The sequence below is a fragment of the Bos javanicus genome, chromosome 27 (genome assembly GCF_032452875.1).
Source record: "Bos javanicus breed banteng chromosome 27, ARS-OSU_banteng_1.0, whole genome shotgun sequence".
In the NCBI taxonomy this organism is placed as follows: Eukaryota; Metazoa; Chordata; class Mammalia; order Artiodactyla; family Bovidae; genus Bos; species Bos javanicus.
In genome coordinates this window covers 13423868-13451343 of record NC_083894.1, presented here as the reverse complement: position 1 = coordinate 13451343, position 27476 = coordinate 13423868, and the positions used below count along the sequence as shown (strand labels likewise).

At 40.3% G+C, this 27476-nt stretch overlaps 1 protein-coding gene, 1 long non-coding RNA gene and 1 other non-coding gene across 3 annotated transcripts in view; 2 read left to right on the top strand and 1 right to left on the bottom strand.

Moving 5' to 3' along the window:
* Nucleotides 1-27476, bottom strand: part of TENM3 (teneurin transmembrane protein 3) — a 997728-nt gene that overhangs the window by 328332 nt on the left and 641920 nt on the right. The window lies entirely within an intron of this gene.
* On the top strand, nucleotides 12324-16922 carry LOC133239849 (uncharacterized). The gene is made up of 2 exons (XR_009734005.1): nucleotides 12324-12895; nucleotides 13780-16922. It is a non-coding gene; the product is annotated as an uncharacterized LOC133239849 (long non-coding RNA).
* TRNAK-UUU (transfer RNA lysine (anticodon UUU)) lies at nucleotides 24750-24822 on the top strand. The gene has a single exon. It is a non-coding gene; the product is annotated as a tRNA-Lys (tRNA).

The following is a 27476-nucleotide window of genomic DNA, read 5'->3' as shown; positions in this document are numbered from 1 at the left end:
TTGAACCTAGGTCTCCTGCATTGCAGGCAGATTCTTTACCAACTGAGCTATGAGGGAAATGTGACAGAGGTGGCTATAAACCCCTCAAGCTCTCCTCCCATCCTTCTCCTCCGTCTCCCTTCCTCCGGCCCCTAAGCAACCACTGATGTGTATTTGATACACGTCCTTCTCAGGCACAGAACTTCAGTGTTTTCCTGTGTATTTCAGCTTGCCACCTCAAATAGTTTGGCCAGGCAATGGCACCCCACTCCAGTACTCTTGCCTGGAAAATCCCATGGATGGAGGAGCCTGGTAGGCTGCAGTCCATGGGGTCGCTAAGAGTCGGACATGACTGAGTGACTTCACTTTCACTTTTCACTTTCATGCATTGGAGGAGGAAATGGCAACCCACTCCAGTGTTCTTGCCTGGAGAACCCCAGGGACGGGGAGCCTGGTGGGCTGCCGTCTGTGGGGTCGCACACAGTCTGACACGACTGAAGCGACTTAGCAGCAGCAGCAGCAAAGTTAAAGCAGGCTGATTTTCATGGCTGACATGTATTTTGACAATGTGCATCTGACTCTCAGATACTGTCTTTAATTGGGTTATGAGTGACCAAACTGTCAAAAAATACATGTAACAGAAGAATTCTCCTAAATGGAACAGCTTAATATATACAGAATTTTACTCTTGGTGAATTTAAGAACAGAGAAATAATTTGTCTCAAATTTAACTTTACTCAGTTTTAAGGTTCTCTGTACTAGGGTCACGGTGGTTTTATCAGACCTTAAAACTAGGTATCTCTGTTTCAGAGTGTTTCCATTTCCACACTACAGAGATTAATAAAATCTTCAAGTGGTCTCTTTCCGTTGAGGCATCTCATGAAGAGTCTAAACTGGACCCCAGGCACTTACAGGTAGATATCTTGTTATTGTTAATTGAGATATTCTCAGAAATAGGGGCTGGAGATGCATTTTATAAAATACATACAAGTACATGCTTTTTATATGAAAAGATACTACCAACTTACTTTCTCCATAGATATACTGTAAAAATGTTTAATATTAATTCTATGCATGTTCTGCCTTTACTGAGGTGGAAAGATACTGTACATTTACAATTCTAATGCCTAGTCTTGAGAAACTGAGGCATACTGAAATAAATAAATATTATAAATCATCATTTAAATAAACCAGGTGTTTATATTGATATCTGAGCATGAAAGTAAATAATCTTTTTTCAGTTTATGAAAGACCTGGCACCTTGAGTCCCCATTTCTAACTGGAAGCATAAAAGTAAAGACTGAGTTTAGCATTCTGTATGAGAAGTAATATGCATGAAATTTAAATATACTTTAAAGAAATCAAACTTATTATCACATATTTATAGGCCTTAGTAGTTTAAAAAAGTCTAAGAACTGTTTAAAATAAACAGTTATACATTAGAAACAACTATAAAGTTTTAGTTTCTCTATTTCTATATTTAATTGTTCTGCCCATTAAAGGTTCAGTTCTTTATCTTGAATGTAATGCCACTCAAATCTTAAAAAATACTAGAATTTATCCACATGAAAATCATTGCCTTATACAGGCCACCTCAGGCTTTACCACCTTTTTCAGCGAGTGCAATCATATCTCAATATAACGTTGATATTCCTCCTTTGAAAAGGGCTCATGGAATATATTTATCTCTAGTAAATACTCTCTTTCTGAGATCTAATATTATGAAATAGCCAAACTTTGGTTTGTCAAGCCCGTGAAGAAAGGTAAACAGTCAAACTAGCTAAGTTGGTATTTGGTCAAAATGAGACATGCCTGTATAACAAGAACTACTTTTGTCTGTGCCTTGCAAATAAACTCAATTTCAAGAATAGCTCCAAAAAAGTTTTGGTCACGGTACTATGATGAAACTTGAGAACAGTAATTATCTATTCATAATGAGCACAACCACCTTCATTTGCAGAATCTCCATCACCACCAAAGATAGGTGTAGCAAGCACCCATGCTCCACAGCACAAGCCCCGTTTCCCTGGAAGCCGGTGAGAAAGGATCCTCCTTTCCCAGATTAGCTCTGCAGGGGACGTCTTTTCTTCCTATTCCTTAGGCAAGTCAAATTAACAAAAAAGCCAGCATGAAGCCCCAACTTCCCTCACCAGTGACACCCTCACAGAAATCCAAATATTCGCATAGAAGCAGGACAAATATATGAAAATAAGCTAACTCATGAGCACACAATGCAAATATTTATTGTATATTTTACTGTACATGATGTGTTTTATTACCATTGGTCTGATTTTCTTTTTTTTAAAGAATGTTGAATCAACTGAAGAAATTCTACAGGACTTTTGCAACAATCCACACCACTTGAAGCCCCTGATCTGGTTTATTTCCCTCTTTTCCCAACTTTTCCAAGGTCATACCACCAGATAATGGTTTCAATGCTCATTTATCTGACTTCCTAAGCAGAAGTTCTTAGCAGATCAAAACTTAAAAAACAAAGAAAGAAAAGAAAAGGAAAAAAACCCACCAGAGTACCCTTGGGCACAAATAAATCAACACAAACATAATTTATCATTTTGCCAGGTTCAATAATTACCATTTTGATGTGTTAATAGCCTTTAAGAGTAAAGGCATTAGTCATCAATTAAATAAACCATTAAATGAGGAGTAGAATTGTCAATAAAGTCATTATCTACTAATTTTCTAATCAATGATGCTAATCATTGCTGGATATTAACCAAGGTGTGAACATTACCTATATCACAGATGATCATCTATGATCATGGTTCACTAAAAAAAAAAAAAAACTAAGGAAGATTAAAAACAGTACAACACTAAACACATACTCTTTCAATAAGTACTTGCTGATAAATTACAAGATTTGCCTTGAACATATATGGAAATAGTAACATTCAATGGTGACCACATTTAGGAACCATTGTACAGTGGCAAATTCTATTCTATAACAGTAAAAGAAGCTACATATAAAGCAAAGTTAGGACCAAAGTCATAACAAAATCTAATTTGACATTTAAAGTGAAGGCAGAATTCAGTAATAAAGGATGATATAAAATTTGAGATTATTCTTCAGTAGCCGTTATTCTTCAGTAGCTGAATACCCTTATGCAAATCACTTAATCTCTTTAAACCTCAATTTTCTCATCTATAAAATAGGGAGTAAGAATATTTATTGGGGCTTTCCTGGTGGTTTAGTGATAAAGAATCTGCCTGCCAATGCAGGAGATGTGGGTTCAAATCCTGGGTCAGGAGAAGCCCCTGGAGAAGGAAATGGCATCCTACTCCAGTATTCTTGCCTGGAAAACCCCATGGACAGAGGAGCCTGGTGGGCTAAAGTCTATGGGGTCTCAAGAGTCAGACATGACTGAGGGACTGAGCGTGCAAGAATATTAATACTTCATAAGCCATCTTCTATATTTCAGGTGTTCTGAGGTGTTATAACAATTTGTCTTAATGCCAGAGTGGACTGGAAGGATTCTGGGTTCCACTTCCTTCTAAATCATCCTCAAGGGACAGCAGGAGCTCCTAGTAGGCACATGCACCACGTCTAACTGTCGTTGTCCTTCAGTTGCTATGTTGTGTCCGACTCTTTGTGACCCCAGGGACCGTAGCACACCAGGCTTCCCTGTCCTCCAGTCTCCTGAAGTTTGCTCAAGTTCATGTCCACTGAGTCGGTGATGCTATCTAACCATTTCATCCTCTGCCGCCCTCTTCTCCTTTCACCTTTAATCTTTCCCAGCATCAGGGGCTAGCAACGTACATAACTCCTCCAGGCCTCAAGTTTCCCCTCTTTGAAATGGAGCTTGTAAGAGCGTTTAACTCTCATTCTGAAGGTGAGATAAAAAGAACATCCACAGAGAAGGTTTAGCACAGAGACGAGGACAAAGTACACAAGAAATCAAATATTAGACTTGCTTTTCCACTTATAAAATATGTAGTCCAGATTAGGTAATCTTGAAGATTCTCTTCAGTTCCCAAAATTTCTAATTCTGTTCAATTTCACAGGAGGAGTTAGTAAAAAAAATTTTTTTTTAATTTTATGAGGGTTTTTTGTTGTTGTTGTTCTTAAGGTCAATTAAGATGGGGTGAAAGAGTAGAAATATGGAGTTTCTTTTTGGTCCTTCTGGCATGCCTGACCTGTTAACTTTTTGGTAACAAAAACATTAAAGTGTGTACTAGCTATTGCTCCAAATATATATTCCAAAGGATATATCTTCCTTGCTTTACCATCCAAAAGAGAGTGCCACTAGATATGTTTACCAGTTTAAAAAATCAGAATCACAAATATTTTATCAGTGAGTTTAAGTTCCACATGTATCCATGCATGAAATGTTAGCAAAATTTTTTCCTTACTCTATTTCAGTGTACTGGCTTTCTTAAAAGTCCTTAACTATGGAAATTAATATTCTGCTTCACTCAAACACCTAATACCTAATTGGAATTTAGCTACCCCAAATTCTCATCTGACCAGAAATGCAAAGAAATGGAGGCATTAGACCAAAAAGGCTTCTGAAAGGCCAAAACTCATAAAGCTAATAAAATTAGCTCTGAGAATAGTCTTGGCTCAGAACCTTTCCATTGCTATTTTATGCAAAAATTATAACAACAGAATAACTTTGGCCGTTTCTTGACAGAGTAAAAGTCAAAGTCACTCAGTTGTGTCCGACTCTTTGCGACCCCATTGACTATACAGTCCATGGGATTCTCCAGGCCAGAATACTGGAGTGGGTAGCTGTTCTCTTCTCCAGGGGATCTTCCAAATCCAGGGATCGAACCCAGGTCTCCTGCACTGCAGGCAAATTCTTTACCAGCTGAGCCACAAGAAGCAAAAGCTGACCACATGACAAGGGAAGAAAATGAAAAACCTATCTAAAAACTTATACTTGAACGACACAGGTCATTAAAAATTCTCAGCAGAGTAATATCTAGACTAGGTCTGCAATCACAGAGCTCACACAGTCCTACGTTCAGATCTCTGTTTCACCATTTTTGACCTGTGTAATGCTGAATTTATTTAACTTTTCTATGTAAGAATCTGCCCATCAGTATAAGGCAGAAATCCCTTCTAAGAGGGATTTTGTGAGAATGAAATGATATGTATAAAGCATCTTGCATAGATTAAGGACTCAAAAATGATAGCTAAAAGTAATAGCAAACACTGTCCAAGTGGGGCTTTAGACTATGGATACTTAACCCTCACCAACTTCAGACAAAACCATTACGCTTACAGAGAACAAGATAATTGATGTGCATAATGATGACCTTCCATTACCAAGAAGTGAAGTTGTATTTAAAATACTTGTTCAATAAGCATTCAACATTTATTGGATGACTACTATTTTCTCAGCTTCCAGCTGCAGGTGGGTATCGATGAGTGAGACACAGTTGTGACCTGAAAGAACACGTCCCCCTAGTGGAGGAGAGAGCGCTGTAAACAATTACAGCATAATGTTTATGTAGTAACAGAAACCTGTCCCGGGTGTGTGGAAATCTACAGGCAGCAGCCAGCTCTACCTGGGGCAAAGAGCAGAGGCTTCAGAGAAGACATGCCCAGCAAGTAGGACCTGGAAAGATCCATGAGAAGGCAGGAAGAGGTGTAAGTGGCGCTGACCAAGTGAAACTGCTGAAGCATGGATGGAAAGGTACAAGTGGAAAAGGCAGAGGGAGGGATGACGAGAAAGGCCTGATTAAACATACTAAAGAAATTTGGATCCAACCTGAAGGGCATAACAAAGATTTTTAGGCAGGGATGTGCCAGGCTTGGAAGTATGACTCAAACTGACAACTCTGATCATAGTGTGGAGGTTGGATTAAAAGAGAGAAGGCAGGGAAACCAGGTTAGAAGGCTGATGAAAAAGTCTACACATGAGAGGAAAAGAGCCTGAATTCAGGTCCTGACTGTGAGATCAGAGTAAAGAGAAGTGTGCGGTAGGGGGGGGGTTCATTTTAAACATATTTCAATTCAGCATGTTCGTTTTCAAAATTTTTAAAAATCCTTAAAGACATAATACTTTGCGATCAAGAAAATGTGACTTGCCTGATGGTACTATTTTTGGTGATTTTTAGTGTTACATAATTCATAGCGTGATGGTAGGGTGATACCTCTAACCAAGTTTGAAATGGTATTCTAGGAATTTTGCTAATGGGCCCACCTTTTTCTTTTTTATGATAAGATTTATACTTAGTTCTGATTAACTTAATAAACAGCAAAAAGTAAAGCATGAACTCCAATCGGTATGTTTGAGGGCTTTGCCTAGGAAAACAATCTTGTATGCTGCACTTAATTGCTTTAACTGGCATTTCCAGAAATGTTAGATCTTGTACTGCATTTAATAAAACTCTTCCTATTAGCGAACAATACTTGTTCAAATATTGATGCTAGAATTCCATTTTAATGGAGTTGACATAAAAGACATCACAAGGAAAATCTTCGCCATAAAGTGAACAAATCTAAACTATAAATCTTCCGGTTTGGTCTTGCCTTTTTTAAGGGAAGTAATGAGTCCAGAACAGCAGCAACAGAACTACTAAAACCTGAAGACGGATCAAGTCAACATACTTAGGCACTTGTTAAAACAAACATGATTCCCACTGCTAAAATTGAGGTTGGCAAGTCTCTCCTTTTAATAGCTGAGACACAGTTTTAAAGTAGCAGAATGGCAGCTTCTTTGCAAAGAGACTAATCATCACCATTAAAAGATCCTTAAAAGCAAATACAGAATGGTCAGTCAGCTCGATCACCTTAATTTTTAATGAAGGAATATCTCCATACCTATCAACAGATGAGATGAATGTATGAAGGAAAATCTACTATCAATAAAAAAGAAGTGAATTTTTAACATACCCCTTCCCTTGGACTGCCCATGATGAGAGGAAACAATATTTGAAAAAACAAAGAAGGAACAGGAAAAGTGGGATGTGACGATGTGTCTGTGATAAACCAAGCAGGGGCGGCCGTCATAAAAAAGCCAATGGCTTTTTCTCCCTCCATCAAGGAGGAGGGAGCCCACCTACTGATGGTGGGCCCAATAAGATGATAATGCATTTAACCGCTTTCTGACTTTGCATCTGACTTTGAGCTCACAAATCCAAATGGCCTTGTTTAACTACCCTGGCCTTTCAGCATTTCCCTGAACAAAGACAATTAAGGAGATGGTACTACCCCCTACTACTACAAGAACTGAAAGACAAACTTAAGAACACTGCCAGGTGTCGACTTCACTAACGTACAATTTTTAAGCGGGAGGTAAAATGAAATAATGGTTAAATAATTATAAAAGGTTAACAGTGATAAGTTTGTTATGTACAGAAGTTTTGCTTTATTTCACATAAAAAGCTTAAAAAGAGTTCCAGGCTCTATTTTACAGGTCTCAAGAAGCGGATTCCCTCTCTCCCCTCCGGAAAGTTTAAGATTATGGAAAAAAGGAGCTGTGCTGGAACGAACATGACAAAGTGTCATGGAAACATCCACACATTATTTTAATTTTTTAAAATTTCAGATCAAGACGTCTGAATAGAAAAAATGCAAACACTGCTCTATATCAGCTTTTGTTAGTCATTTTGGAATACTCTGTAATACATCCTGGCTTCTAAATGTACAAAATAAGACTTTTATGTGAAACTATTTAAGAGAGGGGAATAATAACATTTAACAGGGAAACTTTTTAAAATAGCATAGCATCTGGTTTCCCAAACTGAACTATTATTTAAATGTGATGAGCCCTCAAATATTTGTGTACACTTTTCAATTATTATTCTTCCCTTGGGAAATAAATTTCCCATCAGTAATATCCATGCATAAATGGTTTCTGTGATACCAAAGATGTCGCTGTTTCCATCCTTTTGTAGTAAAAAGTAAGAGTAGATAATTTAAAACTTACATATACAGGGTTGGTAACTAAACAGCTAGGTTTCTAACTAAATCAACATATAAACACTAATTTTCAAACAAGTGGTTTCTTCTAAATCTTAAGATATGTATAATTTCAAGGTTTACTAAAAATATACATAACCTAATCATTTCAACACATCAAAATGTTGATCTCTACGGGGGAAAACCAATTTTGACATGTCAAAAAACAAATACCACCTACCAAATACCTAAACTGAGATTTCATGTCAAAAGGCCTGAAACATAAATATTATAATAAATTTTCATTTTAGAGAAAACTACAACAAAAGTCATACAAATCTCATCTATTTTATATTATATATTACTACAGAAATCTGTAATGCCAAGCAAGTTGATAAAACTAAATTATCATGAGTATTTACTATAAAACACCTCTTTTAGAAAACAGAATCAAGTGTCATTTTGGCTTTAAAATATTCAGTATTTGAGGATATGGAATCATTTTATATATAATCACTTAAGATTGATAACAATGTCTACGTTTATATGCTTTGAAAGAAAGAAAGATAGTGAAGTCGCTCAGTCGTATCTGACTCTTTGCGACCCCGTGGACTGTAGCCCACCAGGCTCCTCTGCCCACGGATTCTCCAGGCAAGAATACTGGAGTGGGTTGCCATTCCCTTCTCCAGGGGATCTTCCTGATCAGGGATCGAACCCAGATCTCCCGCATTGCGGGCAGACGCTTTAACCTCTGAGCCACCAGGGAAGCCCATGGATTTGTCCAAATCAATGTGAGAGCAAAAAACTTACTGATAACCCTAATCTAAGCCTTTGGCAACCCCTTGCTCATCTCTCCCATTCCTCTAACAGCCTTTATCCATCAAATCCTTTTGGGGAAGTTCCTCAACTTGTATTTATGATTGCTATTGGAATCAGCTAAGAACCAGGTCACTGGAAGACCTAACTCATTAAACACTCCAATAGTTGTGGCTTAGCTCTAACTGTGTAGAAGCTGTGGGCTAACCCAGAAGGGTACAGCTAACATTATGCTTAGAAAAAAAATCCTACTGCCCTTGATTTACTTACTTACGTTCTCACTTTGACATATCACTCTGTCTCCTTCATGGTACCAAATGCACAATATCTAAATATTTTATTTCTCAAGTGTTTGGTGCGAAAGCACTCATATCTAGGATAAGATCAAATAACTCCACTTATACTTTAAACTACACAGGTACGTACTCATGTGTGTGCATACACATATTTGCCCAAAGAGTAAGAAATCCAGAGTAAAGCAGTAGTATACCTACTAGCGTAAAATGTAAACTTTTATAAAAAGAGGGAAAAGTTAATAAAAACTACTGTTAGACAAAAATTTAAAAGAAATATACTGCTCTACATTTAGCATTTAGGTTTAGATTGTCAAAAAGGTGGTTTGTTAAAAATCTTTATCCATAATTGTTTAAAGTTTAGAAGATAAAATAAATTATAAAGGGGCTGATGCTCCAAAGCCCAATCTCTTAATTGCTGATCAGAACTGAAAATAGATCTTTTTTCCTCCACTAACTGAATGAGTCTGGTTAAACCTTTTGAAATACACTTTAGAAAATGCAAGAATACAGCTTAGAACAGGTTCTTTAATTTGGGTCATTTTCTGTTACTTGCAATAGTGACGGGTGCTTAGCAACGCTGTTCTGGTGGCCCTTTTAAGGAAATGAATACCTGGAATACAGCATTTTAATCTATTTTATGGCATTAATTATCAAGATCACTGCATTTAGACAAGCCTCCTTTGCCACTTCCCTACATTATGAAAGAAAGGAATCCTGTGATAAATTGAATATGTTATTTCAGATGACAGAAGATCCTGTGCACATCCCTTAGCAAGTAAAAATACATAAGGACATAAAAACTAACAGTAAAGAGAAGTCACAGAAAGGGTGAGTTGAAATGTTTAGACAGGGCTCCTACACTGAAAATCAGTGTTCAGACATCTGCAAAGGTCCATATGAAGTTGAGTTCCTCTTTCTCGATCTTTGAGGAAAATTAAATTCTATTATGCCACACACTAGGCCACTGAAATGTGATGCGACACAACGGAAATGTAGCTAAGATTTTATTTGATAAAGATTTGCTGAGTCTTTTAAATACTGATTTTATAAAAAGAGGACTCTAACATGAGACATGTTCACAAAGAACATCATTTAAATCATGACCAAGTTATTCACATCCTATATATTTTAACGTGCTCAAAGGATTAACAATCGAGAAGACAAGAAAATCAGATAAAATCCAGACTTAGCAAGTATTTTTAAGAAACCAAACTGCCAGGTTACACTCTGTAAATACGCCCATTCACATCTTATTAACAATCACCAAAATAGGTTTAAGAATGTAGTAATTAAAAACACTTGGAATACGATTTTCTTCTTTTTTTTTTTCCCCCAGATCTCGATTATCATTGTTAAAAGTACAACTCTTCTAACTTTTTCCTCATAATTACACAATTCATTTCAGATTTCTTATCCTAAAGAAGGAAGGTATCAATATTATATACCACCATCCTCTTCAATCCTTACAGCTAGTAAGACAGCAAGTGAATCTCTCTTTGTCTACAATGTATCCTAATTTCAGTCTTCAGTAGTCAATTTTTAAAAGCTTTTAACACTTAGCCTCCAAAGCTGAGAAAGGAACCTGTTTAATAACCTGTGATCATATTTTGTAAGTTTCATTCTAACGGTTAATCAGCTTCCTTTCAAATGAAACATACTTCACACGTGATTTCAAATTTATCATCAAACTGTGTAAACCCACAGCATATAATGGGATAACACCAACATTTCTCAAGTTTTTTTAACCTCTTAAAACTGACAGACTCTTACTTGGGGTTTGGGGGTTTTGAACAGTGCAGTTGCCTCTTAACGCCTGGGAACCCGCAGAAAGAAGAAAATGTGTGGCACTAAAATAGTCTCCTACCAGGAGGGAGGCTCAGTAAGTTAGCTGTATTTCTCAATTGCCTTCTCTGGATAATTTCAATCCGTTTCTTAAGGGCTACTTTAACAATTAGCACACAGAGGTCTCTGGATGGCTTTCTGAAACACTGAAAAACCAGAGAACAAAAGGTTTATTTTAAAAATGAAAACCTTGGCTTGTACAACTCCAGACGTGAATCTGCTTTCAATTACTGAAAGTATTTCCACTTCAGTGGAAGGGGATCAAATCTTCAACTACACCATCTTAAGGCACTGAATTTGATTATACTAGGCTTTCACAAGACAGAATGAGTTTGTGACACAGGCACACATTTCTGTACATATCCTTTAGGAGATATCCCAGAGGGGGCAAAGATACCAGCACAGGGCAAGGCTGGAAATCCGACTTATCATTCTGAAAGCTGCCACAGATCTTTGTTTTATTCTAGTAAAACACATACATAAATGGGGCAATGAATTTTACTTCAACAGATAGTGTGCAAGCTTTTCCGCCACCGCCCCCCCCCCCCCAAGAAATCATTCCCAACTAATTCTTCCATGGGAGTAACCTGCACCGAAGCACAACGGTAAAGTTGGATTTGTTTTAAAGGCTGCCCTGCAAAAACCCTCTCGTGGCAAAATTCACACGCTATTTCGCAGAAGAAAAACTGCTCTTTTCATTACTAGCCGGATGATTTTGTGCCTTTCCACCCCTCCCATGAAACCACTGGCATGATGGATTTTAGTTCAGGAAACCAAAGAACTGACTGATTTCGGCTCAATGCAGATTTAAAAACCCAACAGACATAAATTATCCAAAACCACTCGAGCTCAAGATGCGCGCCCCCACGAATTCAACACCGCACACCGCAAAAGTCACCGAAGGCAGGAAAAATGCCAGCTTCCCCTCCCGGGTGAGCGCGGGATACTACTCATAAAACAGCCACCTAATTAAAAATCCCCGGGAACAAAAGACTCCATGCTCCCCGCGGCTATACCTGCAACCGCTCCGAGTGCTCAGGAGTCCGGGAGAAAGTTCAGCCTCCACCTCCTCTCGCCACCCCCCCAAAAGGTGGCCCCTCAGGGGTTAAAATGCCACCTCATTTCGGATGCTAATGTGGCCTCGGCCCCGATTCCCACCCTCGCGGAGAGCCTCCTCCCCTCTCGACCCCACCGCGGAGGAGATCGCGGCCGCCTCTACGGCCGCCGCCGCCGCCGCGGTCTCCGGGCGCGAACAAGCGATCGAGCCGAGCCGCGCGGGCAGCCGCGCGAGGAGCCGCCCAGGCCGCCGGGCCGCCTGGCCGCCGCTCACCCACCTTGCCGCGGCGCGCCCTCGCTGTGGCCGTGCGGAGCCGAGCCCAGCGTTGCCAAGTTGCCTCGGTCTGGAGCGTATCATGTTACAGCGCCGGGCTCGGGGCTCCGGCTGCGAGCGGCAGCCAGACATGATAGGCTGAGGCTCCTCTGTTTACACCCGGCCGCCGAGGGGGCGGCGGCGGCGCTTAACCCCTTCGCGCCGGGCCGAGCCGGGCCCGGCCGCCGCCGCCGCCGCCGCCCCGCTGGCCCCGCGCCCCGCCGCCCGCGTTCCCGGTTGCCGCCCCCTGACCCTCCCCTTCTACACACACAGACACACGCATGCACGCATGCATGCATGCATGCACGCGGCCCGGGCCATCTCCACGGCCATGCCCCACGCCGTGTGAAAACTGCATCCCAAACTGGTTCCAGGCATGCTCTTAAGACCCCGATTGGAGGTATTCCACACACACACACGCGCGCGCGCACACACACACACACGGACACGCAGACTCTCAAACATCAATATTCCCTCCTGGGCTTTTGCAGGTTGCAGTAGATTTTTTTCCAAATCGGATTTTCTCCAGAAGCGCGACTTTGCTGTGCTTACAAAAGAACCTCTTTCCCCAGCACAGGAATGAATCTCGACCCCCCTGAGTCGCCACCCGGTAAACCTCACACGGCGGTAGCGTGGACTTCATCCGGATGCGAGCGGTGGCCACGTGCCCCCCTTGTCGCGGCCAAACTAAGTCCTGGAGCTGGCGGGACGCGCTGCTCGGGGAAGGTGGGCGGCGGGGGTCCAGGTGGCGGGAGGGGTCGCCAGCGGGGCCTGGAGTCCAGCGGCGGCGGCGGGCGCGGCTTGTGTGTGCATGTGTGTGTGTGTCGCTTGGGAACTGCAGCGGGGACCGACTCGGCCCGGATCGCCCCTCGGCCTGGGCTGCTGGCGCTCGGCCACTCAGGTCGGCCCTGGGGCCCCCGGGCGGGCGGCAGGGCTGCTGCGCGAGCCTATGGTGCTCTCCAGGGCCTCGGACCGCATCCACGCCAGCCAGGGGGCCCCGGGGAGGGGAGGAGGTCCCCGGGGTTGGAAGCATGTGCTCAAGTGGCCTGAGCTAACTCTGAATGATGCACCACGGCTGGACAACCCGTATCTGGAATACCTAATGTGGCTTCCTTTACTTTTAAATGCAAAACACTTGATACTGCAAGATCTTACATTTTTTTTTAAATTGCCTTTTTCTCCCTTTAGATCCACTTTTATCATGATTTTTGCATTGCCTCTGGGACAGCGTCCCTCCTCCCTTTAATTTCTCTTTCTTCTAGAACATTCCATCCCCTTCAGCCTCTTCCTCCATTTAACCAAGAAGGGGATGACTAAATGTCCAGAGATTCACCCGTGTTTTCTTCCAGTCCCTCCAAATCCCTCAAGTATTATTATGAATAAAGAAACAACACAAGCAGTATTTACAATACCAAGATCAATCAACATAACCGTTACCTCGTTAGCTGTCATTCCACATTTTAACTCTCATCTAAAAATAGTACACCAAGAAAAGGACTACTTAAGAAAGCATCTGTGTTTTTCCTTCATTTGTGAATAAGACCCAAGAAAGATTATATTCTTTCCTCATCTCCATGATCCAACAACTGTAATTTCTTTTCCGTCTTTAGGTTTTCTTTACCTGAACTCTGGTCGCTTTTTAAAGGTAAAGCTACAGCCACGTGACTACAGCTCACCTACCTCTTACTGGATACCTTTCCTGTCCAGGTTTCATTACCATCTAACGTCGTCCATTGTCACTCATGGAAATGCCTGAGGTTTCTCAGTGTCAAGCAAGGTCTCTGCATCTCAGTGTTCTCTTTCAGTAACAATGACTCTTGTCTAATCGCAGCTCACAAACACATTGTATTATGTGATTATTGCAAGTATACTGCTTATTCTTTCCTGAGTGATCAATAGCTCCACTCTTTAACGAGGACATCATTAAGATATCAGAGAAAGTATTTTAACATTCCTTTGGCACAGTCTAAATTTCAAACTTATTTCAAGGTTTTGAAATTCTCCCTAGTAAAATTGGGTCAAAAAATAGAACAATAGGTATTTTGTGGGGCACTGAAAGACTAAGTTCTTAAGCAAATATCTTGGTAAGTCATAATATTTTGAAAAGGATACTTACACGAATGACTGTAATGTGTGTGACTCTTGGTGGCAGGGGGTGGGGATTGCCTGAAGTAATTGCAAATAAATACTATAGAACAGTTATAGATCCTGTAATATGAAGAAAACACATTCAATTGGAATCTAAGAAGAATTAAATAGGTACAACATTGCACCTTTAGAATTTCCCCACATCCATGGGCTTGTGAATGCTTCAGATATATACCCCCCGTGTTTTTGATGCCACCAATGATCAGATTTGGATTTGAACTAGAACATTAGGAGACAGGAAGATAAACACTCTAACTGAGGAATGAAAGGTTTTTAAATCTTAAATCACCGCTTGGGTCAAGATGAATCTCAAGAAGACTGATATTTGGCACGCTCATTTCCCCAGATAAATGCTATGTAAATTGGTCACTGATGGATAGCATTTATTAAAATTCCAATTTAACATGCTAATTAAGCCATGCCCATCTACAAATATCAGATACAGGTTCGGTAAATTTTTATATGGGACTACATTGGAATCTTCTACATGTATATCTAATTCTACCTTTTCTGAATACAAAACTAATTATTTTCAAATTGGACCAAGACATTATCCCCTGAGAATGATCAAGGGCTGACTTTGAACACAGCTCAGCAGCAGCAGCAGCCCATGGGGAAGGAAAGGGAGAGATGGGATTTTAAACAGTTTCTATTGCTAAAAAGTGAAGGACTGTTTCCATATATATCTTCCCAAGAAAAGATACAAGGTTTTCTGGCCACACCCATCCCTGCATTAAATCACTGCCATCTTTTCAATATTGGGCTCCACTGAAGAAGCACATACCCAGACACATAATAAGGCACACATTAAACGTGAATTTTCATTTCCTATTGTTTGCCATATTGCTGCTGTCAGGAATAATTAGCCTTATGGATATTGCCTTCTATAACTTAAGCATTTCTTGTCTGAGATCTGCAGAATTCCCCACAGTTCCATGAGCAGACGCTATCAAATATGTTGAATTATGTGGCTATTTTATGTTGTAAATAAATAACCACATGGAATCATACTTGTGCTGTTAAATGAATTTTACTTATAACTGAATTTAGTTCTTTAGGCATAAAAGCCTAATGACTGCACACCACGAAAAAGATTTTTAAAAATGCATGAACCAAATCAAATCAAAGCAAATTGTGTTTTAGGAAAAAAAAGTCCACGCGTGAGCTGTTACTTCAAATTGGCACCAACTTAGCTTTAATATTAAGAGTTCTTCTGACCTTTTGCTACACAGGCCCAAAGCCTTGAAGAAAAAGTAGAGTTTAACCAAAACTGGGATGATTATCTTCTTGCTAATGGTTAAGCACCAAATCCATATTTTCAGAGATGCTCATAAAAAATCATAATCAAACACTTTTAGCTGTGTTATATATGTGAATGTGATAAAAACTAACATTGAGCACTTTGTATGACTGTCACTATACTGAACATTTGACATATACCATTTTTATTAATTTTCTAAAGCCCCAGTGAGAAAGTAATATTATTATCCCATTTTATAAATGAGGAAACCTGAGCTCAAAGAGCCCACATGGAGTGTCAGAAACTAAACCAGCCCCAGGCCCTCAACTTAACTCATTTCACTAAACACTTAGTATCGACTCATTAGTAAAAACTGGCATTAGGAGTGTAGTTCACTTTCAAAATAAGATTCGTCAGGATAATCCACACCAAAGATTTGAAAACATGATAGTCAACTTTAAAAACTGATCATTTGTGGATTTGGGAGGGGGAAAAAAGAAGAGGCACCACATCTGATTTCTCCTATGTTTTGAAGCTGCTTTTGGCGTTAAGGGAACAAGTAACATGGGCTTCCCTGGTGGCTCAGTGGCTCTCCTGTCTGTCAATGCAGGAGACGCAGGTGCAGTCCCTGGGGTGGGAAGACACCCTGGAAAAGGAACTGGCAACCCACTTCAGTATTCTTGGAAATTCCATGGACAGAGGAGCCTGGCGGGCTGTAGTCCATGGAGTTGCAAAGAGTTGGACATGACTGAGCACCTAAACAACAACAATAGGGAAGTGTATCTGTCAATCCAAAATTTAGTTTCTTTAAACAGGCTTGGTTAAAAATTATACAATTGATTATGAAACTAAACTCAGTGTTGTATTCTGTTAGTAATGCATGTATGAAATGTGATATTTCATTTTTTGTCTCTGCTGTAAATAAATATTTTCAACAATTGTTCTGAAAAACTTGTCAGGTTACTTCCACTTTTACTGATATTTCTGTTAATACAGACTTCCCAGGTGGCGCAGTGGTAAAGAATCCGCCTGCAATGCAGGAGATTTTGGAGGCGTGGGTTTGATCCCTGGGTTGGGAAGATCCCCTGGAGGCGTAAATGGCAACCCACTCCACTATTTTTGCCTGGAAAATCCCATGGACAGAGGAGCCTGGCGGGCTACGGTCCATGGGTTCTCAAAGCCTCAGACACAACTTAGTGTCTGAGCATGCACGCATACACTTATATGTAACTGTTCCTTTTAAAATAACCAATATATCAAAGAAACTGTTTATGTCACTGAATTTACAGTGCATTGACATCAATTGGTACATAATAACTGTACAATTACTTTAGTTACATGCTGTAAATAAAATTTTAGACTTTATCTTCTGTTTTGTAAAGTGTTATTTTGTCAGGAGCACAAAAGTCCCGAACAGCTGTGTGGACTCTGTTATAAGCTGACATAAACTTTATTTTAAAATCATATTTCTGGGTCCTTTTCCCAGTAAAGTTCACTTATCATTTACACTGGAACAGAAATAAAGGTTTGAAAAAAAAGACATAATAAAGGCCAATTCATAATTTTTCACAGATGTCTACAGTAAATCTAAAAGGCTAGTATACTATGTAGGTGATCCTTTGATCCAAACTACAGAAAAATCCACCCACAATATAGCTCTTTATTTCACAACTGTTTGAAATGACCCACATCCAAATTCATTTCTAAAAGATAAGTTTTCTTCTTTATTTTTAGAAGCCTTATGTTATTTCACCAAAACCACAAGTGACTTCTGAAATCTGACCCATGATGAAGACTTATGACACTTCATCTCCAATCAGTCACATGTATGGTGTGTCCAAAGCACTGGGTCTGATTTCTGTCTTAAGGCAGATGACCTTGGGTGGAGGATGACCTTGGGCAGGAGCATGCTGGGTCCTCCACAGCTCAGGCAGGCAGAGAGGAGGGGAATAGGATGTGGGTGTGTGGAATGAGGTCTGGATGCCTTGCAGGGGGGCAATCAAGCAATACACTATCCAGAAGGCTTAGCAGGCTTCAGTCCTGTGCCAGCAGATACCCAAGTGGGAGGGACGTGGGTAAGGAAGAGAGATCATTCCTCTCTACGGGTGAGAGCAGGACCGGCCCAGGAGCACAGAGCTTTGACAAAAATCCAGAGAGCCAGCAAGAGGTCAGATGACGATGGCCCACACTCTGTCTGTGGAGTGTGTTTCTCTCTGAATAAATCCACGTCTCACGTATCACTTTGTCTCTCACTGAATTCTTTCTGCAATGAGACATCAAGAACCTGAGCTTCATTAGGTCCTGAAACCAGAAGCGACTCAATCATGCAGGGCAGCACATGGTGATCTGTGACTCAGAGATGCTGCCATGTCCAGTGGAGAGAGACTCAGAACACTGGAGATTCATGAACAATACTGAAACTCCAGCAAATGGAAGAAGCTAGCATTCTTCATTCCAGAGAAGATCACAATGTGATAATCTCAAGAAGCTCATCAACAGACCACTTGAGGCCAGATTAAAAAGTGCAGGCCCTGCACACACCCTGATCCTTGCTCTAAACTCCTCACCAAATCCCACTGGGTTGGGACACAATTTTGAGGTCATTAGCCCCACTGTGTATGACAAAGCAATAAAACTATTCTTTTCTATCACCCCATACCCCGCTCCCAAAAAAAAAAAAAGAGGTCAGATGGGGGTAGGGATGCCAGGAACTGGGAACATAGCAAGAGCTGAGGGCCCAATCAAGCCACCAAATGTCCTAAGGCAATGTTACAAGTGGGTGCATAGCAGGGTGTGGAACCCCAGTTCTACGTGAGTCAACCTCCACATGGAGGTGCACAGGAGTGGCCAAGAAAGAGGGAGTGCCACTCATCCTTGGCAGGTGGGACACAAGGTCCCAAAGCAGCAAGACGAATTCCCAGGCTCACCCGGGGGTGGCAGTGCTTGTCCATGCTGGCAACTTATTGGGGTTCAAGTTATTTGTAGGTTTTGACAATAAGAACACACTGGGGGAGGTGCATGGGTATGTGATAAATAAAGATGACTGAACTGTTTTAAATTCTTCAATCTGGACTATTTGTTTCCAGCCATCATTCCACTCACTTAACTCCAAAGCATATTTTTGTGTTAGTTCTCAAAAACTGACAACTAACTCAGATGTCAGAAAGCTAGGCCATAGATCTTTGAAATTAAATATACATAAACAATTTGTTTTCTCTGTTCAGATGCTAAAATTTAGTCATTCATTGATGGCTAGTGATGAAGTGATGTGGTCAGGTGGGTAGCTGTCTGTAAAGGCACTAGCTGCCTGCAGGTCAAATCCCTCTTGCAGTGGAGAGAAGACAGAAATCACACAAAGTCCCCGTGCTCAGTCACTCAGTCCCTTTGCGACCCCATGGACTGTAGCCTGCCAGGCTCCTCTATTCATGGAATTTCCCAGGCCAGAATACTGGAGTGGGTTGCCATTTCCTCCTCCAGGGGATCTTCACAATCCAGGGATCAAACCCACATCTTTTGCATCTCCTGCATTGGCAGGTGGGTTCTTTCCCACTGTGCCATCTGGGAAGCCCTACTGGTTAAACTTCTAGAGTCACTCTTCAAAATTCATAATATCAAAAAATTTCCAAAGAACCCATTAGGTATTAAGACCATTTTTGCAAATAGGTATTAAGGTCTTTATTGACAAACAAATCTGGATAATCATTAATTTTAAAAAGTTTTAATTAAAAATTTTTTTGTAAATTTTTTGCTTAGGAAAGTAGATTTTTTTTTCCCCCTGCTAGTTACAAGGATAATTAAATTTCACCCTCACCAGAGGGGCAGGACAGTTCTGTCTTTGGCTGTGAAGGTGGCAGGGATTCTAATTTACTATTGACAGTGCTTCTTTCACTTTGATAGATGTGAATTCAACTTCATTTATTGAATGCCTATTATGTGCCTGAAACACCTTAGATACTTTGGCTTGAAATGCCATTTTTAAACTTCACAGGGCAAGACTAGTTTAAAATTAATGTAGAAAACTGTATTTCCATTGTTTAAAATACTCTGTAGGGGAAAATACACTGTAGGCAAATTTCTACCTGGTATCTGTCTTGGTTCATTAAAAACAAACAAACAGACAAGTATGCTTAGGGTCCTGCTAGGGGCAAGGTAGGAGTTTACAGGGAATCATACAAAGGTACACCTTAGGTACCACATGAGAAGAAATGAATTCTCTAGAAATGGGGAGGTGAGGGAGAGTAAAGAGAAAAACAGGTAGAGACAGAGGCTGACAGGTGAGGAATACTCCATTGACGGTATATCTAGTCCTGTGGGCTTGCAGTTTCTGGGTGACAGCAAGCTTCAGGGGCTGTCTCTTCTAGAATTGGCACAAACGGAATTAAGTCTTTCAAAAGACGGAGAGGAATTGAAAGGCAAAGTAAGGGCATCTATTTATTTGATGCAAAGCAAGGTGACTCTAACCCCCCAAGGCCGTCCCACCGCAGTCTGAAGATCCTGACCCATTAAGGCAAGTGTCCAGGTGAAGAGTTTGACTCAAGACTGCACAGGTGTTTCGTCTACCTTCCTTGATGGCACTTTGACTCCAAAATAGGAACCACTGTGAAAATATGTAGAACTCTGTGTTATTTTTGGCCAAAGGCCTTTGCAAGATCTTCCAAAAAAGATTTGCACAATGTGATTTCCTTCACATGAATTTTAAAGATTAGGGCAGAACAAGTTAGAGTATTTTTGAATTAATTTCATAATATTACTCATTAGACCAATATATCACAGTGTCACTTTAACTACAGAGTCCAATATAGCTTTCAACCAGATGATATAGGTGTCTAGAACTAGTAGAAAGGCTCTAATATTTAGGTGCAAGTCTAGGCTGAATACCTGTGCCCTTCTTGCTTGTGTTCCAGAATCGATGTTGGGTAAATTTCCCTTCAAGAAATTTCTGGTAGGGTTTCAGAAGGATAGTTATAATGAGGACTTTTCTAACTGGAAAAAAAGTAGTTAGATTAGTTGTGATTAACAACAATTTATGATTAGTGAGCAAGGTCCTAAATTATAGCAACATATTCACTCCATAAAAAGCTTATTCCATTGCTTGCTGATTTTTTCTAGCAATTTTAATTAAAAAAAAAAATGTAGTGTCATAATCAGCAATAGGAAAATCCGTGGCTGTGATTCAGATAAGCAGGCATCTTTTTGTCCACGCCTTCGGTGATGTGAAGAGACACAACTGAAATGGATGATAAAATGGGCTCAGTGCAAAAGAAAAGAACCTGTAAAGAACAAAGCAGCTTTGATAGTTTGCAGACTGACACCAGTGAAAACACATCACAGTCCACCCTTCAGGGATTTCTCCACTTGTCTACAATTTCTCTGAGAATTGGGAAATTCAGGTTCTGGACATAGCTCTTCTGATGGGCTGTGTAATCTTGCTAAATCTTAGTTTATCTGGGCTTCAATTTTTCCCTCTAAAAAGGGGAATATCTCTCGGGCCTTCTGAATCCCTTAAATGGCCGTGCAAGAGTTTCTTCCTACTCCTTTAATGTTCTAGGATAAGAGTTTTCAGTTCATAGGTATTTCTATTCATTTCTCATTTTCTTCATGTTTTTGTTTTATCCATCTTGATTTTCCACTGGCCTGATTGTTTGTTTGTCTGTCCCTCCACTCACAGTATAAAGATCAAATTTTATTTTGAAGAATGAGTAAAGAGTAAAGAAAGAGTAAAAGGGGTCAGTCATTTCCATATGTTGACATTTTAAGGCAGATGTGATTTAGGAAACAGCTGTTCTCAGCTTTATTCCACTCCATATTTTAACCTTTCATATGTTGCGATACCAGCCTCAATCTATTGTCTGTAAGAGGTGAGAGGTTCTCCATTTCATAAGGACAGCACTGATGATTAATGAAGCCAAGAGAAGCAGTAAGGTATGCATGAGCCCTATTATTATGTGTTGTTATCATATTCTTATCACATGGTTTGTTATTATATCGTCAGTGGCAATCACATCTATTTATTCTTCTCAGCTAAGACTTACATCTCTTGCAAGGTCTCTTGTCTTTCATTGCCTGTGTATCCTATCAACAACTTCAAGTAAGGTGGGCCACAAAGAGGAGGCTCTGGGTGCAAGTATAGTTTAGAGCAGGGGTCCTCTGCCTCTGGGATCTAATGCTTGATGATCTGAGGTGGAGCTGATATAATAAAAATAATCCTAGAAATAAAGTACACAATTAAAGACCCTGATGCTGGGAAAGATTGAGGGCAGGAGGGAAAGGGGGCAAGCGAGGATGACATGGTTGGAATGGCATCACCTACAATGGACATGAGTTTGAGCAAACTCTGGGAGATAGTGAAGGACAGGGAAGCCTGGTGTGCTGCAGTCCAGGGGGTCACAAAGAGACAGATACCACTGAACAGCAACAATAAAAGTAACGTGGCTGAATCATCCCGAAACCGTGCTCCACCCCAGTCAGTGAAAAAATTATCCTCCATGAAAATGGTCCCTGGTGCCAAAAAGGTTGGGGACCACCGATTGAAAGCACACCACTGGTTTCCTGCCTTCAAGAGATCACAGAGCATCACCACACGTTAGGAGCCGAAAGAAACTTACAGCTCCTTGTGGAGCCCTCTTGCCTTCTTACAGTGAAGCCAGTGAGTATGACCCCAAAGACAAACATCTCCTCTATTTACTAGTGATTCTAAATATCCCTAACATGACCGCCTCCTCATATTTCCTTAAGCAAAAAAGTAGAGAGAGGCGTTATAATTTGCCTAAAGGCATCTATCAAACCGAAAGAACCGCTGTCAATAGAAAATTAGAATGCCCTCAACCTTCACAGTCAAACACTACTGCCCCGCCCCCTCTGATGAATGTGAAATTTAATTAATTATCATTGTAACTAGCAGGAAAAAAACAATCTACTTTTCCTGAGCCTAGAATCAGAAGGTTTATAATTTTCTATTTCCTTTTTTTTCTATTTCAAAAGGGTTGAGAAGATTTGTCAAAGAGTTAAATATATATCCATATCCAATTTCCCTCTAATTATGAAGAAATAAACCAACTTCAGGGCTTTCTAATACCTGTTCGACTGTGACTTTTGGTGGCTTTCGAGTCCAAAGGCAGAAAGTATGAGAGAGTATGTAAAGATGACCTTTCTCTGCTGAGACAATATCTACTCATGCCTAAAAAGATTTGAAAATTCTTTAAATTCTCTCTTCTGCCTTTTTCCCAATCCTATTTCAAATCAATTTCCTATTTTTTCACATTCCTCCCGGCTGGCAGCTGCCCCTTCTGGGCCTTTATCTGGAGGGAGGAAGACAGGCAGGCAAGCAGTTGCCTGTTCACTTGATGTCGGTCCTGTTCCCGGGCTGGAGACAGAATGTCTGATCTCCATATTGTTAGCAGCTTCCAACTGCCCCATCTTCAAAAGCAATTTAACACTTGGGTCCACAGGCTGGGGTCCCCTGTCTTTCTTTTCAGTGGGAATTAAAACCTTTCTGTTCTTTGAAAGAAGACTTCTGGGAAAAAAAAGAGAAACAGTCATAATAACCAACCCATAAGTCAGGTCACTAAAGGAAAAAAAAAATTCACCTGCAATGTAAACACAGAGGATGGAAGAAGTCATGTAATAAACTCTGTATTTGTCGACTGTCCGAAGCAATACAGTTGAAGAGAAATAGCTTTCAGTCTTGCAGGGATTCTCCCGAACAAGACCAGAACTTCCATAAAACCACGGAACTGATGAGGACCACCAGCAAAAACCATGGAAAGACCTCCCCTCGCCCCCCAGCACAGACAGCTACTTGAGCGAAAATGGCATTTAGCCTTCTTGATGTGTTTGACTTTGCATCAGATGCTTCTTGGTATATAGCCAGAATTATATTTTTATAGACTTCAGAGATGCCAACGAAAGAACAACTTGTGTCCCAGGGCTTCCCATAGAAATGCCGCACATCTTTTCTCTATCCATTGTTGTACTGACTCCTGAGGAACTGATGTGCTCAGACCTTCTGTTCAGTTCCTGCGGCTGCTCTCACCACCCCCGTCTTCCCCTGCCCCACAGTGGCCCAGCCCAGCTAGGACGAAGGACTGCCACTCTTGGTAAGGATTACTGAGCTCTCTCATTTGACTCTTTCCAAATGGATTTCTAAGTCCTTTTTATTTTTTCTTGTAGTGCACAGGAAAAGAAAAATATCATCTGGTCTAATCTCTGGAATAGAGTCTTATAAGCTCCAGGAAAACAGGGAAAAAAGGCAAGTTTAAAAATAAAATATACGGATACACTATTCTTTTATTTTTAATTCTAAGAAGTATGATCATTAAGTTCTAAACAACATACAAGATACAGATTTCTGGAAACCAGATCTCTCTTCTGATTTTTCTCTCTCTCTCTTTTTTTTAAACTCCAAGTTGTTACCATTTGAATAGTCATCTCCTGTCCCTGGGTCAGAAGTAGTGGGAAGACTTCTGTTTTCAGAAGTGCCTCCTGCATCCATGCTTTTTCTTTAAATTTCCTTACATTTAAATTCCTTAAAAATCCTACCCAATTTCTCAATCTCTTCACATCTACCCTAGATGCATCGACAGCCTGCGCCACGGTCCTTGCATCCCTACTCCAGTCCACATTCGGGTCAGACCTTCCAATGACTTATTAGCAAATGCTCCTCCCACGCTCAAAGCCTCACTGGTTCCCTATTGACTACAGAATAAACCCCATCACCAACCATTATCCAGGAGAACCATCTTAGTCTTACCTTGCACTTGACATAGGATTTTTCTCACATACACCTCTCTCCCTTTCCTGTCACTTTGTCACATCACTCCCTCTGCCTAGATGTCCTTCTTTGGTACCCCCCTCCCCTTACTCCATTCTTCCTTTCTCTCTCTCTCTGTATGCCCAACCCCCCGCCTTTTATTTCTCTCTGATTTCCATAACCACTGCCACCTGGCAAGGCCTAATTGACCAGTAATGAAAGTGCCAGTCGCTCAGTCACATCTGACTCTTGGCGACCCCATGGACTGTAGCCCACCAGGCTCCTCCATTTGTGGGGTTTTCCAAGCAAGAATTTTGGATGCTGTTCCTTTAATTCCAATTGCCTACCAGGCTCATAGCCAATCACTCAATGGCTTCAACAGGATGTCTACAGGCATCTAAAATGCAACATGTTCAAAGCTAATACAATCATCTTTAGGGAATTTCCTGGTGGTCCAGTGGTTAGGACTCCACACTTTTACTGCTGAGGACCCAGGTTCAAGTCCTGGTCAGGGAACTAAGATCCTGCAAGCTGCCCAATGCAGCCAAAAAAATAAAATAATATAAAAATAAAGACCTCATCACAGTTGAACCAAAACCCTGACTTTGAGTAGTTCTCCTTTAAAAAAAATGAAATGAAATAAAATACAATAATCATCTGCCACAAGCTTCCATCTCTTCCTGGGTTCCTGGAGTCAGTGAACAAAAAAATCTGTGTCCATCCAAATGCTCAAGAAACTTGGAAGCTGTTTCTTTTATTGGCACCGCCTTCCCCATTCCCTACATTGAATCAACCCATAGGCCCTCCACCATTTTCACAATTTTCATCTCTACCATGTCTACCTCTGTTGATGCAACCATCATTTTTCACTTGGATGTAATATCATACCTGCCTCTATTCTTACCTTCCTCTCACATTCTTCATACTCCATTCAGAAAAATCTTTCAAAAAGACACAAATCATCATACCAATTTCCTGACAGAAAAATTTTGAATGACTCCCCACTGCCATTGTGATAAACATCCCAATTCCTAAGTAGAGCTGATGAGACACTCTGTGACTTCACATCTCCTTGAACTTTCAATCACAGTGACAATTTCTGGCACCGTGCATAGGATATACCTAATCGTTGGACTAGCATCCATCTTCTCTTAGCTAAGTCCTATTTTTCTTTCAGTCTCATCTTAGATGTCTCCTCTTCCTGACCTGAAAGCTTTCCTGTCCCGTGGTGGCTGCTGCTTCTGCTAAGTCGCTTCAGTCGTGTCCGACTCTGTGCGACCCCATAGATGGCAGCCCACCAGGCCCTGCCGTCCCTGGGATTCTCCAGGCAAGAACACTGGAGTGGATTGCCATTTCCTCCTCCAATGCATGAAAGTGAAAAGTGAAAGTGAAGTCGCTCAGTCGTATCCGACTCTTAGAGACCCCATGGACTGCAGCCTAGATGTCAGTAATCAATCAATAATATGCTTGATTATTGCATAGTCATCAAATTAAGAAAACATAAAAATCACACTTATTGCATTCTACATATTGCCTTAAAACTAGAGAATTGGAGAAGAACATAGAAACAGAGGCAGCATCATTATTTCTGACAGGCACTGGTGGCATGTTAATTTGCAAAAATTCTTGTGAGTCTGGAAGATGCAAAGATTATCCTCCCATTTGTGAAATATGAACAGTCATAAAGTCCTCAGGTACATTCATACCTGAGTTCAAATTCCATCTCCTGGGACTTCCCTGGGGGTCCAGTGGTTGAGATTTTGTGCTCCCAGTGCAGAGGGCAGGGGTTTGATCCCTGCTTGGGGAGCTAAGATCTTGCGAGCCACACATTGAGGAAAAAAAAAATCCTGCCTCTTCCACTTACTAGGTGTGTGATCTTGAGTAAACCGCTTGCCATTTTTGAGCCTCGTGTATGTATGTAAATTAAAGATAATATAATACCTGTGTCACTGGATTTTTGTTAAAATTAAATGAGATAATCTATGAAACGTATTTATCATAGGACTTAAATATACTAGAAATTCAAAAGCAGGGTTCATATTTCATTCAACATTCAATCTCTCACAGTATTAACTATGTGTAGACACTGAATAAAGTTGGTCTACCTGAACTGAATTTGAACTATGGATTAATTACCAACTGTAGCTGTTAGATAATGATTTGATCCTACAGTAATAAAGGTTTATAAATTTGCAAAATGTCAAGGCCAATCATTTGAATTTGATCTGTATTGGTAAGGCAAAACAGTTCTACTCCTTGGCACTAACAGAAATGTTAATTCAATTAATCACTGTAGGCAATAAATTACTTAAAAAACTAATACTGGATCTAAAGAACTTAAACTGTAGGTGTGATATAAGTTAAAACAAGTATTTAAGCATTTCTATTTTTATCATACTCATTTATATCACATGAAGAAATTGCTTATACAATTTATATATGTGCCTGGAAATAAATTTCATAATGTAGCACTCAATCACTGAGTTAAAAGCTAAAATTAAACAATTTTCATGGACACAAATAAAAATTAGAGTAGGTTATTAATGTCCAACAATGCCAAGCAATGCTTAACAGTCCTATGATATTATGGAATTGGAGTAGAATTTAGAAACAGAGGCAGTGTTATTGTTTCTGAGATGCATTTGGTTGTATGTTAACTGGCAAAAACTCTGAGTCTGGAAGATGCAAAGATTAGCCTCCTGTTTCTGGAATATCAACAGTCACAAAATCCCCAAATATATTTCACCAAAAAAAAAAAAAAATGGAGTTGGTTAGAGTCTTTGGAAGAAGTTGTCTCAGGATCTATTGGGTCAAAAGACAGAATATATTTCCTAGCACTGGGAAATATTAGACTTTACTCCCTGTGTGCCAGACATATTTGCACCCAGACTAAACAGTATTTATCCACTGTGCTTACTGGAACAGGGAAGCACTTATATCAGTCCAATGCCCTTCATAAGAATTAGTTTCCATCAGAGTCAGGAAAACTAATGATACAAATCATTCCCCTTATTATTTTCTTTAGTATTATGTACTTCCTCTTGGAGAAATTAAAATATTCTGCCTGGAAAATTTAGCAGAGTAAAATATTTTTTAAAGGCATCATATATTTAAAAAAAAATCTTTGTTATTTTAATGTACACATTTATGATAAAATATATGGGCTGCAC